Consider the following 13678-nt stretch of genomic DNA (forward strand, 5'->3'; position numbering starts at 1 on the left):
TCCTAAAATGCACTGATTTATGTCAAACTCATCAATCTGAAAAGCGCTGTGTCCCTGATTGGCCAGCTTATCTGTACATTGTGATTGGCCTGAATACCTCTGACGTCAGCCGTAAATGTGACGCTCCTTACCATTAAAATGACATTTTTCAAAAACTTAACAATATACCATGGCCAAATTTACTACCCTTTCGGGTTGTTCGTGTACCAGTGATGCGCGGGTCAATGTGTCCCGCACCCGACTGACGTTTTCAATTAACCCGCACACAACTCGGACCACATTGTACCCGACCCGCTTCCTGGACCACGTTTTTTTTTTAAAGTAGTAATAGTTTAAAATAGTTAATTGGCATATTTATTTCAAACGACTCAACCGACTGCGACCCGAATATCATTAAAAATATTTTTGGGTGACTCGTAACCACGAGTAGGGCAAAAATGGGGCAAAAAAGCCACAAACAACTAATAGGCTTTATGCCCTGCTGCACTACTTTCTGAACTTCAGCCAGCTCCTTGTTTCCTGTCTGCCATTATTGGACAAACTGATTAATCCAGGTGTGCCTGACCTCAGTAGTCACAACAACAATAATCAGACACATGGATTAATCAGTTTGTCCAATAATGGCAGACAGGAAACAAGAAGCTGGCTGAAGTTCAGGAAGTAGTACAGCTGGACATAAAGCCTATTAGGGAGAAAAAATAAAATCTGATGCCGCATAAAAACTAAAAATGCATCAAAGGCAATGATTTTAGCAATCTTTGGCATGCCCAAGACTGTGAAAAAGGTCAAAAAATATCCAGTCCACAATCACTTTTATATTGAGAAATTGGTTAATATGTGTGTTTTTTCCTCCAAATCATTGACACCACTTATAAACTTGGCAATTAAAGCGTTAAAATCATGGACATTTTGTAAACATTTGGTAGTTTTTTGATCAGTACTGAGGTTGATTAACAGATTTATTCTACACGAACAACCCGAAAGGGTAGTGAACAATGCACAAGGGTTAATACCAGGTGTGAACAGAACCTCAGACATGCAAGAGTAAAAACCACAACATGCAAAATGTTTTCTGCAGAGTGTTTGCGATTTCTAGATTTCTAGAACCAGGTAATAAAACATTGTACACTGTAAAAAAAAAAATTTAACAGCTTGCAGTTTTGTAAGTCAATTCAACATACTATTTAAATTTTTGACCTGTGAGTAGTTGACATAACTTATAAAAACAAGATGACATTGTTTAACTTAATTTAAGTTAAAGTAGCATAAAATATATGTTGATTTGACAAAAATGCTATTTTTTATGTAAAAGAGTGTAGTTTGGGTTTTTGTGAAATAGCCCACAGTAAAGGCATTATTTATTGGTAAAGCTCAACACAAAGCCACTTCCTTTGCCAGCCGTTTCCTCAGGAAGTGAGGTGAGACCCTGGCCGGTGTCTGAGGGGACTTTAGACTTTATTTGTATTTTTAATGGATCCACCACAGATAAGGCAAACAGCTATTTAATTTAATTACATTTTATTTATATAGCACTTTTGACAATTGTTTAATTGTTCCAAAGCAAATTTAAATTAATGAAAACAAGATAAATCACAGAAAAGAGGACAAAAAGTAGCAAAGTACAGCTAAGATTAAACCGTACTAGTGAGTGGAGTAATAATGTAACGTATCAAAGAAAGTTAAGTTGAAAAAACTCTTAGAAGAAAAACCCTTTGTGATAAAAGTCCTAGGGAGAAAAAACCCTAGAGACAGAGCTAGATATAGCTGATCCTATAGAGAATATGCTAGTATATGCGTTCACTAACAATGAGCAATATAGTTTCCAGCATTTATTAACTCATTCCCCGCCAGCGTGTTTTTTTTTTAGTTTCTGCAGTCACGTGACTTTCGTCTCGTGCATGTGCTTCACAACAGATGCGGAAGAGAAGACATTAGGTGTGTTCGAGATCATCTGGCGCTGCGTAGACCGATCGGCGAGGTTTGCCGCTTGCAGTCGAGGGAGGAACTGAAGACGGAGCCGTCAAGCCGGACACCTGCTGCTTGCCGTAGTGACGTGTGCGCCGTGTTTCCTTGTTTGTAATCGCAAATGAAGTGACTTAGATGCTGAATTTGATAAAAACAAACCTTTTAATAAAAAGTTGCAACCAGAAACATTTTATATCGAATATTTTAATTGCTGCTTATACTGTATACCCGAAAATAACGGGAAACAAGCATATATTATTAAAATACCAATAGAGTATGTTATTTTCATATTTATTTTATTACACGACACAATATAACATATTTAAGGATATTAAAGTTGTTTTTCCTGTTTTAAAACATGAAATTATAATGTTTATTAGTGAAACTAAAGGTTGGATTAAACTTGAAACGCACGTGATCGTTGTCATCAATGAGGCGACCAATCAAGTAAAGCTGTTACGTCATCACAACTCCGGGCAGCCGCTCTGGAGAAGCTGCACCGGCTGAGCTAGCCGGCTACTCTCGAAACGCTCTCGCGGTACTTAAAGGCGGAGTCCACGATGTTTGAAAAACGCTTTGGAAAATTAGACGGGCCGTCTACCAAAACACACTTATAGCCAATCAAATCAAATAAAATGCCGGATTGCGTATGTGTGGGGCGGGTCTATCAACAGAAGGTCCAGATTCTATTGGGGTAGGGGCGTGTTTGTTTAGGTGATTTCAAATATCAACATTGGCTTTCAAACATCATGGACTCCGCCTTTAAAAACCATATGACACAGTCACGTGCCTGCAGCGCCAGCTGAAGTCGGACAAAAGTACTAACCAAAATGCACTGCTTCAAGTCAGCCGCCGATCGGTCTGCGCAGCGCCGCATGAGGTCGAACACACCTAATGCTGAATAAAGTCATAATTTTTGTTATTTTTGGTAGGGCTGCACGATTCGGAGAAAAAATCTAATTGCGATTTTTCTGATTAAAATTGCGATTCGCGATTTAAAGTGCGATTCATTAGTATATAATAAAAGAGCTATATCCAGGTTTGTTGTGGTGGTTTAATAGCACCAAAGAAAGATGCTGTGCTCCTGTTTATTTAAAACCTCTTAAACATTGTACCAAGTTGTCTGCAGGACTTTGCTCTTCTGCAGACAAACTTTTTTTTATCTAAGAACATTAAAATACAATTTAACACAAAATTATTGAAAGTTTTATTTAAAATAACATATAGGCCAATGTATTTTGGCTGTCACTACAACAATGCTTCTGACAAGCAAATGTTTAGTTTTTTCTTTTAATCATAAGACTATACTTATCTTGTTTTACTTTTCAGGCATCTGTAATAAATGTAAATATATTAGTTATTAGAATCTATGATTTAACATAAGCAAAAAATACAAATAAAAGACTGCACAGTCCTCACTGTAGGATTTTAAATGTGGAGCTGCAGAAGCTTGTTCAGTTAAGAGTTAAGGAGTGATTTTAATTTTTGGTGTGTAATAAACATTTCTGACACAGAAAGCACCAGGTTACTGTCACTTTAAGACACAAGACAGCTTTAAAACTGCTCTGCTTCAATACAGCCTACTGATAAACATCCAGCTGTTAATGTTCAAGAAAGAAAACTTAAGTTTAGTGATCACGCGTGTGCTGACTGCTCTCTGTGTGCGCGCTTCATAAACCCTCGTGCCTGTAAATATTCAAAGCAGTGCAAATGTGCGCGTGCAAGAAAGTATAATGTACCTGTTTCGTCTGCTGTGTTCCGGGCTTTAATGAAACCTGCTTATAGTCTGATGAGGCGCTTGTCATTGTTTGCGATGCATGACGAGAAACGGACGTATATACATCTTTCTTTAAGTCCAACATTACACAAAGGGGAAATGTTTTCGCGCATTTCTGTCCTTTCATTTGCCGGTTAATGAGTTATAATGGGTTTTTAAAATGACTGAATTCAAAATCTGCCAACTTCATGACATTCCGCGTTGTGCAGTTAATTTCATTTGTATGCATTTCGCAATTCTGTCCGTGTTTTCCGCATCGCGAAATTATATGAGCGTACACTTTGTTGAGGAGTTGAACTGCTGCTCGCTCGCGCTCATGTTTCCAAATGGTGTTATCTGACGTGTAGTCAGCACCTCAGTGTTAATGCACTCTATTGGTTTAAACTGCATCAAACGTAAAATGCGCATGAAGCGAACTGTCAAAAACTGCGTACTAGATGATTGTTATATTTGATAGTTTTGAATCGAAATAATCACAGCTCTTGCGATTCGAAAATCGCGTTCATTCACATCGTGATTTTGGTTTAAAAACGATTAATCGCGCAGCCCTAATTTTTGGACCAAAATGTATTTTCGATGCTTCAACACATTCTAACTGACCCGCTGATGTCACATGGACTACTTTGATGATGTTTTTATTACCTTTCTGAATATGGACAGTATACCGTACGTAGATTTTCAATGAAGGATCAACAAGCTCTCGGACTAAATATAAAACATTTTAAACTGTGTTTCCATAGATGAATGTAGATCTTATGAGTTTGGAAAGACATGAGGGTTGGTCATTAATGACATTATTTTCATTTTTGGGTGAACTATCCCTTTAATGCCACACATGAGTTATTAAAGATTATCTCACCAATGTTCCTGGCTTTATTGGAGCGTCTCACTGACTCAATATTCCAGAATATTGGCCTATCTGTTCTCAATTATGTTGTAGAGAGGTGGGATCATTTTAATGGGATCATCAAAGCGATGCTTTGCCATGTGTTTGCCGGCTGTTATGAGGTGATTTAGATGTAAACGTTCGGACACTTTCCTGCCATACCGCTCTCTAATGGCCGGTTCTCTTTCTGTTTCCCTTCACGTCCATCTAAAGCGCCCACCCCGCACCCCCTTTCTCTTCCCTTGGCAGGGCGTCTGGCCTGAGACACAGAGCTGATTGTTTTCCTGATGGCCTTGCATGTTCCAGAACTCCATAACAACAAAATTCTTCCCACATGACATGAGTGAATCAGGGAGATACTCCCTGTAAAATCTCCCTGAATGTGTAAAATGTTGTAATGCCTAGTGGTTGTCTCGTGTAGGTCTTTTCTGAGATGTCTGTGGTGTACAACACCGGTTTAAAATCAGACAGAGGGTCAGCCAGGGCTTTCTAAATAACTAGCCAACCAGATTTGAACTTCATGTGCGTACGATTTTATTGGACGTTCTTCCTGATGTGTACACACGTCGGTGTCTAGAATAGCAGCGGGACCCCCAGACCGCAGGAAAGAGCTTTTATTTTGGATCCCGGGTGTCAACTTTCTGTAGGGGTGGGGTCGGCTCAAATTGTTTTTCTTGTGCATCAATCGTCTCCGTTGGAACCCTTCATATAAACGTCTTTGTTTGACTGCCAGCTAGCATTAAGATCATTTTTTCGTGGTGGTGTTGTAAATACATCTGCTTTTATTTTTTGTCTTCTGACCGGCAGTCCTCTTGTTCTCTCCTGTAAACTCCTCCTCCTGCCTCACGGTTATAAATATCAGAGTAAGTTTGGTTAGATGGTATAGAGTTTCGTCCGGTCATAAACAGACAGACATTGTCACCACAGGAGTCCCAACAAGCAATTCTGCGTTTGAAGACGTTAAATAGTCATCCAGACACAGACGTCTAGGCTAAAACTAAGGCAAAATTAGCCCAAAGATAAATTAAATAAAGTAAATTAATGAAAACACCTTGAAGTGGGTTACTCTTATGTCAGGGCTAAAGTTAGTCTAGTTGGTGTAATGACGGCTATTTCTTGGAGGGTTTACTTCTCACTGACCACAGCTCAGCAGATTCACATGATGTGAAGGGGTTTACGATAAATTGTGCTGTACTTCGGCTAATCTGACTTTGACATTATGCTTTTCTGTGAAGATATGAACTCAATGGTCTTGTGTTGGGACTGTGGTGCCTTCACATTTACTGTAATTCTTAATATAGGTGGGTGGGATCGCAGCAGTGAAATGAACACCAGCCATTGTGAGACTGTGAGACTACATTCCTATCACTGACACAGTTCAGCCCACATGTCTCTCTCTCTCTCTCTCTCTCTCTCTCTCTCTCTCTCCTCTGTATAGTCTTTCTTCTGTAGCTCTCTGATGGAATGTGTGGAATTTTTTCGTTCAGATTTGTTCAAGATTAAGATCAAGTGTAAGACGACCCCATAATGAAAAACATTATGCGTACAAACAAGCAGATGTCTTGAGATATGTTTTTTTAATGGTGCACCTGACCTCTATTCAAATGAATTTGTGTTAGATTTCAGAGTAGTTTTCATAAACCTCTCTTAGCTTTGCATGCTTAAATCATCCAGCACTGGTCAGTTAAGCACAGGAATGTAACTAGATTAACATGAAGTATGTTTCGGGTAATTTAACACAGGAATGTTCTGGGTACAAAGCATTAATGGAATAGCAATACACTAAAAACAGAGGTTTTTAATTGATATATGTCCTCAACATTGTTGATCAGAGTTTGTTTTGTATTTAACCCAGAATATTTTTGTCATTCCATGGTTATAACAAATGCAAATTTCTTTAAATGTGGACCACAAGTTGTACGGGTATATTTGTAGTACACTGCAAAAAATGATTTTTAAGAAAAATGTTCTTAGTATTTGTGTCTTGTTTTCAGTAAAAATATAAAAAAAAATTAATTAAGATGTTTTTTCTTGATGAGCAAAACAACCCAAGAAAATAATTCTAGTTTTTAGACCAAAAATATAAAATTTAAGTGATTTGTGCATAAAACAAGCAAAAAAATCTGCCAATGGGGTAAGCAAAACAATCTTGAACATTTTTCCAGAAAAATTTGCTTACCCCATTGGCAGATTTTTTTGATTGTTTTATGCACAAAATTCAGCTTGTTGTCATCCTGATGCTGATCTAAAAGAGTGACGTACGCTTTAAGTATGCGTCCAGTGAGTGTAGACATTCACTGTGTGCTGGATAGGGTTTAAGTTTGGCTTCACACCACTGTTTGCATTCTTAATGGAGTTAACTTACCACTCCGTTACGGTCTACATACACAGCATCACTAAACCCACCACACGATGAACCTCAGACTCAACACTGCCACCTGCTGGAGAGTTTGCAGGTCATTCAGCTGTTATATCATCGACATTTGAAGTCTTTTTAAAACCTGTTTTTGTCACCTTTCAACATAATCACCCACATTAATGGTTTATATACATACCGATAAGCATTAGGGAGTGTTTTTGCTCTTACAAATCTAGCTACACCCAAAACAGGATAGCAGTGTCTAAAGAGGATATCCTGTCCCTGTGCCTCCATGCCTTTTGTTCCAATGGAAAATATTGTTATAAATGCAGAACAAGCGCTCTTGACTCTCTTCTGTATTCTTTGCCCTTGAAATGTATTCTTAACTATATGTTAAACAAACTTAATTATAATAGTTTTTCATATTTATATATTTGTTATTTCACTTTATTATTATATGGTTAATTTCATTAAATTATTTGAATCATCTATCAGCATAGTTTTTCCCTTGCTGTATACCTTTAAACACGAAATGTTTAAGGTATGTGTGGAATTGACAGTATAGGCCTTCTTTAAGGTTTTAATGGCCGTGGTGAGCGCAAAGCACCAGGTGCGGCCCTTCTGGAGCTGTTCAGGTTATTTTCAGTAAGTTTGCGACGTTCATCTCTATGCTTTAAATAGACCAGCTATATGTTGCCATGCTGTAAGGCGGCCATGGTTTAAACGTGGATCTTGTTAGACAGCCACAGTTTTTTTTTGCAGTGTATACAAAAATCCCTCGCACTGGTTTGCTTTACATGCATGTTTTCGAAGGAGGTTTTATTTGAACAAGCTCACAATGTCCGATTTAGTCACATGCGTGGGCATCACAGGCCCACCACACTGCTGCCGACATCAGCAGTCAAACATTCCCAGAAGGAGCCTCATGAGAGTAAAAGAATATTCAACGTGTCCTACAACTTCCATGTATGGACCATGTGCTGTATGTTCTGAGTCTGGTGACATGAAAGAGTGAGAAAGTTTGTATAGTCTCCAGTCCATATCTTATAAACCTTTTGATTTATAGACTTGCACTGAGGACTTAAAATGGTTGTGTGTGTGTTTAAAGGTGCATTGTGTAACTTTTAAAAAGGATCTCTTGACAGAAATGCAATAGAATATATAACCATATACCCAGAACCTTATTATCAGTGGTGTATAAAGACCTTATCCATTGCATAGTACCCCACGGTTTGGGTCGGGTTGTCTTACCTTTGGGGGCTTTTCCATAGTGCAATACATAGTACCCGATACTTTTTTTAGTACAACCTCAGTCGAGCTGATACCAAAATGTGACGCGAAAACACTGTAGATCACTGATTGGTCTGAGAGAATGGTCACTACCAGCGGCATCGCTATAATATAAAAGATTAGCTTTACCTTCATGCTAAACCTGTTGTCATCTGTGCTTTGCTGTAAGTTCCTAAACTCCCTTTTAGCGATGAAAAACATCCACATGTTGAGAATCAGGGACACCATAACAGTTTTTTTCCAGACTTGCACATTCGCAACACGTACGTCCGCATATATGCTTAAATGCAACTTAATTTAGGCTCAGCTGAGCGCGTCGACCGACACCACTGGTGTTTGTGCAGAAACTGTCATGTGAGACAGAGGTAGTGATAAACGCCATGTCCAAACATTTATTTGTGGTGGTCAATTTTAATTTTGTGGCGGACTGAAATAAATAAATGTATAGGAATGTACAACGACGCTCTCACATGTATGATGTCACAGCAGTAGACAGACAAATAATCCCTCCCATTTCGAAGTGTTACTAAACTCGATGGAAAAGCTAACCAAGCCAGAGTGAGGTGAGCTGACCCGACCTGACCCAAACCATGGGGTAATATGCAATTGAAAAGTGCCTATAATGAACTGTATTGTTTATTACCTTAGAATGAGTTGTTTATACACCGCAGGTCCCCTTCATGATGCTCTAAATGGACAAACTGTTCTATAAAGCGCGTTTCTTCCCTACGTTGTTTCATAGACCTTATGCGTTTTGAAATTCAGGGATGAACTGTTGGTTGCAATTTGCAATCTCACCACTAGATGCCGTTAAAATTAACACACCACCTTGTTACCAATGCTTAGAACCAATGCTTAGAAAAGCATTGGTTCTTAAAGGAATAGTCTACTCATTTTCAATATTGAGGTATGTTGTTGCCTTGGCTGGGAATTGTTGATGCATCCCTCTGTCGTCTGTGTGCGTGCACGTGGGCGCTGGAGCGCGCTGCGACGCTTCGATGGCATTTGGCTTGGCCCCATTCATTCAATGGTGCCATTTAGAGATGAAGTTGGAGGTGACCAAACACATCAACGTTTTTCCTATTTGAGACGAGTAGTTATACGAGCAAGTTTGGTGGTACAAAATGGAACGTAGCGCTTTTCTAAGCGGATTTAAAAGAGGAACTATATTTTATGGCGTAATACCCCTTTTGGGAGTACTTCGACTCGGCGCAGTAACACCCTCCCTCTCCCATTATGAGAGTGAGAAGGCGAGCGGACTTTTCAGGCGAGTCGAAGTACTCCCAAAAGTGCTATTACGCCATAAAATATAGCTCCTCTTTTAAATCCGCTTAGACAAGGGCTAAGTTTTATTTTGTACCACCAAACTTGCTCGTATAACTACTCGTCTTAAATAGGAAAAACGTTGATGTGTTTGGTCACTTCTAACTTTATCTCTAAATGGTACAATTGAATGAATGGGGCTAAGCTAAATGCTATCGAAGCGTCGCACTCCAGCGCTTACGTGCACGCACACAGATGATAGAGGGATGTATCAACAATTCTTAGTTAAGGTAATAACATATTTTAATATTGAAAATGAGTAGACTATTCCTTTAAGGCCCTACTTTGTGCACAGATGACATATATTAATATTATTACTTTCAGTGCACCTAATAAATAGTCTTTTATCGGTTAGTAAAGACAGTTTCAAGTAATATTGCAAAAAATTATAAAACAAAACATCCTCTTTTGTGCCTTTAACTCTTTCACCGCCAGCGTTTTTAAAAAAAAGTTGCCAGCCAGCGTTTTTCATGATTTTCACAAAAGTTTAATGCCTTCCAGAAAATGTTCTTCTTCAAATATATAAACACACAATATACCAAATGAAAGAACAGACCCTCTGCTTTCAAACAAAAAAAACGTTTCATCCTACCTTGAGTAGTTCTTTTGTAATCAGCTTTTGAATATGGGTAGGTTTCTGCAAAAACACCACATTTTGAGCAAAAAGCAGAGATAATTCCATTTTTGTGGCGGACTTTTCATAGAGATCCCATTCAGAGCGATCTTTTAAACAGACACGGACATGCAGCAGCTTGCCATAGGGCAATACTTCCGGTTTTAAAAAGTTGCGGAAGGGCGCCACCTAGTGGATAATCCGCAATAGTGGGTATTGCGGAAAGACGGAAATACTCGTCATTGGCGGGGAAGCGTTTTCTCTTGATTGACGAGATATCTCGTCAATGGCGGGGAAAGAGTTAAGCAGGGGGGCACATGATGGTACCGGGGGGTCCAGTTTTATGACATTTTATAAAATACATTTATCAAAAATTCTGTGCAATTAAACCTCAGAGAAATAAGGCTCCTAACCAACATAACTGCATTGTATCATTTATTATTTTTTGTTTAATGTAAATTCTACGTTTGAGAGAGTTTTATGTCAGGATACACAGAGGGGAGGGGCACGTCGAAAGGTTTGAGAAACACTGTTTTAAAGAGTATCTGTTAGGAGGGGAAAGGGTTAAAGGGTTGTACACCTCCTCTCTTCTCTCATTCACTCGCACATACTCTCTCTCTTTTTCTCTCTTTCTCTCTCTCTCTCTCATACACACACTCACTCGTGTGTTCACACTCAGGTGTGACTCTGGATTGGAATAACCTCTGGTATACACTCTAAATTCTGTGAGTACACACTTTTTTGTCCTACCAGTATAAATTTTGTTGCATGTAAGTCAGCGTGTGTTGGCATTTTGACACTTGTGAACTTGTGGACCACACAGCAGATGACAGTACAGCGTTTCAAGGGTAAAAATAGAGTGACTTCAAGAGTGAGACGTTTAGCAAGCATTAAAAACGGTTAAAACGTTAATAAATCATGCAGTGCTGATACAATCTCATTGATATATCGATGTGTTCTTGAAATTTTGCAATACGACAATTCTTTTATTTATTTTTGGTGTGCATTTATTAAATTTCCAATGCTTTATTTGGTTTTCTCAAGTGCAAACCAATGTGCTTTTTGTTTTTTTGTTTTTTTGTGACTAAAGCATGTCATAAACTGTTAAAACTGTTGTAATCACTGTTAAATTTGCTTACATGATGAATATCATATATATATCACATGTTATTTTGCCAAAAACCACATATAATTCAAGTTTATTTTGGGTCTGTATCAGCTCTATTGTTCAGTGGCGGCTATTACATACTGGGGTCCTTTTCTTTTGGACACACGTGGGTCCCTCTTAAGCTTAAACACAGCACAGTTTATATTATCTTATATTATTTATATTATATTATCAGCGTAACACTTTTCGTTGTTAATCTTCAAAGCAGCATGTTATTTATAGTCCAGTTTTTAAAGAGTAGCTCGTGTGTCACGACAGTTAGCATGAGAGCAGATCTCTTGCTGCTGAACTGTATGTGACGGCTGCATGTCGCCAGGCTATTATTGACCGACCGTGGGGATGGATGGTTAGATGAATGATTGAATGTGTGTGCATGACAAAAGGGTGAGGTAATAGCTTTATTTCACTGCGGTTAGATCATTTGAAGCTCGGACCGCAGCGTGTAATCTGTTTGTCTCTCTGCCTGTCTTTCCATAATGTTTGTGCTAGATGATATCATAAAAAGTTACACCTCAATCCTTTAGATAATATATTAAATAAATCTGTTTATGCTTTTGATTTATAGATGAACTACAAAGCATGTTGACAGGCTGTCTGCATTATGTCACAATAGACATCTAACCTGCCAGCTGACAGAACGGTTTAATAAAAGATCTGTCCACAATTAAAGCAACAAATTTGATGTAAATTTACCACCATTATGCTGCGTACACACCAAACGCAAAGCATTGCGTTCCTCGCTCTAGATTACTCGCGGGACTTAACTTTGTGTCGTGCAAGTTTTTTGCTCAAGTTAAATATTTTTAACTTGCACGAAGACGCATTTGAGGCGAGAAGCATGAGTTTTCGCAGCAATCACGCCAACTAATTTTTGTTCCTTAATTCGTGCCATTCGCATCATCCTGCATGAGTTTGGATCTATTTGTATGTAATCTACTTGCGCAAATTGTGAAATTAGCGTTTGGTGTGTACACCCCACCCCACTCCATTATGCTGTGTACCATTTTAAATTTGGTGAATTTAAAGACACAAACCAGAAGCAATACCCAACAAATGGAGAAGGGACAGCTATTCAAAGAACATTTAATATTTCCCACGGGTCCTTGAAATGCTTGAAAGTTTGTGAATCTGGGGGGGGGATACAAGGCCCTGGGATGTTTTTGAAAATATACATACATGGATACAGTTCATTGAAAGTGCTTGAAGCTATTTTATGCAAGAAGTTTTCTGGAAAAAAATCCATATTATTCTCTGTGTAGTGTAGGATAATATCATAAAAATTCTAGACTTTTTAAGCACACATGCTAAACTGTTCACTATAAATGCTTTTATCTTCTGTATGCAAATGTTGATTCAGACCAAAATGCTTTTTTTGCATAGTTGTGTTTGACACATGAAAACGTTTCGGGTTACGTATGTAATTGTTGTTCCCTTTGAAGAGAACGAGACGCTGCGTCTCCCTTGCCATACTTCCTTCGTCCCTGTAACGCCGTCTTTGGCAATATTTCAGATAGTGATATACTTCCTGGCCCCCGCATCACCCTGTCTTTGTCGTTAAGCCTCACCATTGGTTAAATTTGATATACACATTCAGACGCACTTACCCCTGGAGGTGTCCCTAAAGTGTCACCGCAGTGACGCAGGGCGAGTTCCCTCGAAAGGGAACTGTAACATTTTATCTTAAAAGGTAATACGATGTAACCTTGCTCTCACTTGAAATGTGTCCCCACATTTAGAGGGTATTTGACCTGGAAAGTCCTTGAAAGGTCCTTGAATTTGAAGTTAACTGAGGTGTGGGAACCCTGTATTTATTTTATTACATTTTTTATTATGGACATGAAATGTCTCTGATATGGATGTGACAATTCTGAAATTTCCACCTACTTACAGTTATTAACAATAATAAATAAGAAATGCTGTACTTTAACAGAGACTTTGCATGAGTAAAAATTAAACCACCAAATATTGGCATCTGAGATTTCAGTATGGTAAAAAATTTGCATGGCCATTTGCATCCCAACTGGTTTTTCAGGATTGTGAGGGCAGCAGGGTTGTAAGGTCTGGAGCAGCGGCTGGTGTCAGGACTGGCTGCTATTGCTGTTGAGGAACTTTATTTAGCAACATGATTAAAGATGGTTAGAAAGGTTGGGATGTTTCACTGACTCACACGTCCAAACACTGCACATCTGTGTTTGGAAACAGTTTCACGTTCCAGGAGAAGAACATTGATTTACTGTCTAACTGAGTGCTTTTCTTTAGGCCTGTTCATACTTCTTTGATTACCGAAGTATGAACGT

At 38.6% G+C, this 13678-nt stretch overlaps 1 protein-coding gene across 3 annotated transcripts in view; it reads left to right on the forward strand.

Moving 5' to 3' along the window:
- The window catches only part of pxnb (paxillin b), a 28758-nt gene that overhangs the window by 6682 nt on the left and 8398 nt on the right, over positions 1 to 13678 (forward strand). The gene's annotated exons all lie outside the window — the stretch shown is intronic.

The sequence above is a fragment of the Misgurnus anguillicaudatus genome, chromosome 5 (genome assembly GCF_027580225.2).
Source record: "Misgurnus anguillicaudatus chromosome 5, ASM2758022v2, whole genome shotgun sequence".
NCBI lineage: Eukaryota > Metazoa > Chordata > Actinopteri > Cypriniformes > Cobitidae > Misgurnus > Misgurnus anguillicaudatus.